Here is a 2500-nt window from a genome sequence, read left to right as displayed (position 1 = left end):
CGTCATCCCCCCAAGTTGCCTTGGGCGCAGTTCGGCCTAGTTCACTCTTTTCCAGCATCATCCCCCCAAGTTGTCTTGTTCGCAGTTCGGCCTAGTTCACTCTTTTCCAGCGTCATCCCCCCAAGTTGCCTTGTTCGCAGTTCGGTCTAGTTCACTCTTTTCCAGCATCATCCCCCCAAGTTGCCTTGTTCGCAGTTTGGCCTAGTTCACTCTTTTCCAGTGTCATCCCCCCAAGTTGCCTTGTTCGCAGTTTGGCCTAGTTCACTCTTTTCCAGTGTCATCACCCCAAGTTGCCTTGTTCGCAGTTTGGCCTAGTTCACTCTTTTCCAGTGTCATCACCCCAAGTTGTCGTTGCCAACAACCCAAGAGTCCATAGTATTCGGAGTTCTAGCGGGGCCTCCCCTTGCTTCCAACAACCCAAGAGTCCATAGTATTCGGAGTTCTAGCGGGGCCTCCCCTTGCTTCCAACAACCCAAGAGTCCATAGTATTCGGAGTTCTAGCGGGGCCTCCCCTTGCTTCCAACAACCCAAGAGTCCGTAGTATTCGGAGTTCTAGCGGGACCTCCCCTTGCTTCCAACAACCCAAGAGTCCATAGTATTCGGAGTTCTAGCGGGGCCTCCCCTTGCTTCCAACAACCCAAGAGTCCGTAGTATTCGGAGTTCTAGCGGGGCCTCCCGTTGCTTCCAACAACCCAAGAGTCCATAGTATTCGGAGTTCTCGCGTGGCCTCCCATTGATTCAAACAACCCAAAAGTCCATCTTCTTCGCAGTTCAACATCGCCTCCCTCGTTTCCAACAGGCCCAAAGGTCGTCTTCTTCGCAGATCCACGAAGAGCTCATCACGATTTGCCACATTCCATTTCCCACGGGTTGTCAACAACACTTTCTCACACTTCCCGCAATCGAGTACGTGCATGACATGCCAAAGCACATCTTATTTGCCTTCCATCGCACTCAAGACGACGGGTTGTGGAAGAACGATATTGCTCACAACAAGTTCAAGGACAACGTCTCAATCAAGGGACACAACCGAATTATGTTAACTGGGTCGCTAAAGTAAACCCGAGTTCATATAATGCACCGCATCCAAAAGAACTAGCCACAACACGTGCATCACTGAGATGTTTCACTAGATGGAACACGTGCGTGACATTAGGATCCTCCAACACCTCTTCGTGATGGAAAGATAGAATTCGAAGCAACCACAGAAGTACCGTCTAGTGGGTAGGCAACACAGGGACTGATCAACCAATATCACCCAAGGCAACGGGTGAAAATGGAAGAGATGCATGCTTGACCGTTCGATACGCAAGGCATGGAGCCAGCCAGCAAGTGCATCTCGATTACAACTCACACACCCTCACGTTCGCAAGACACCACACCACAAGACGGTCCACCCCCCACCTACCATGGGCAAGCAAGCAAATGGAAACATCAAGTGACGCATGGTCAAGCATCGCTAGGCATGAAAATAACTTTCCACAATATCCGAGGGACTAGCTGCCGAGCTAACCAACGATCAGTGACGACCGTGTGTTGGTATTAATAAAGCTCAACAACTATGAAGAGGCTAGTTGTGCCATGATAAACATGCTAACGCACGCACCACGTGAGGGGGGAGGCCTCATCAAGCTCCCTTTAAAACCTGCCAGTGTGGAGCTGGCCGGCTCAAGGAGCACTCCCCCCCTATAAGAGGTTAATATGCAAAAGGCAAAATTGTACAAGTAGATACACTTTTTTTGAGCAGACATAAGTCCATATCTCGGGCTACACTTCGAATTTTGATGCGATTTTTTGCAGTAATTCGTAGAATAATGGTATCTCCTTGCTCACCAAATTTCATAATTTTTCTCGAAGGGGAACTATTTTTTTTATTTTTTTTACTTACCGGGTATGTGTAAAATCGGGAAAAATAGAAAAGCACATGTAGACTTCGAATTTCGACCTCATTTTTTCCAGTCCACCACTAAACAATATCAGGAACCTCCCCACAAAATTTCATTCAGTTTGGCCAAGGTCTTAAATTTGACAAATTTTGGCACCAAGCTATCTAGTCGCGGTGCACCGACCAACTTGGCCAAGTGCAAAATGCATCCAATTCAAAACTTTTGTGCACCAACACTTTTACAGTACTCATTTGGGGACATTTGGAGGCCTTTCCAACCCTCACATCTCAAAAACCACGAATTTCATTTTTTCACAAAACTCCCCACCAAGCCTTCTAGCTATGCCGCGGTGCACCGCCAACATTGGCCATGTGCAAAACCCTCCGAACTCAAAACTTTCGTGCACCAAGAATTTCATGGTATTCATTTGGGGACATTTGGAGGCATTTCCAACCCTCACATCTCAAAAACCACGAATTTCATTTTTTCACAAAACTCCCCACCAAGCCTTCTAGCTATGCCGCGGTGCACCGCCAACATTGGCCATGTGCAAAACCCTCCGAACTCAAAACTTTCGTGCACCAAGAATTTCATGGTATTCATTTGGGGGCATT

The sequence above is a fragment of the Vigna unguiculata genome, unplaced genomic scaffold (genome assembly GCF_037176805.1).
Source record: "Vigna unguiculata cultivar grain cowpea cultivar isolate G323 ecotype 2 unplaced genomic scaffold, ASM3717680v1 ptg000042l_ERROPOS644330+, whole genome shotgun sequence".
Taxonomy (NCBI): domain Eukaryota; kingdom Viridiplantae; phylum Streptophyta; class Magnoliopsida; order Fabales; family Fabaceae; genus Vigna; species Vigna unguiculata.
Note: the sequence above shows the minus strand (reverse complement) of the source record.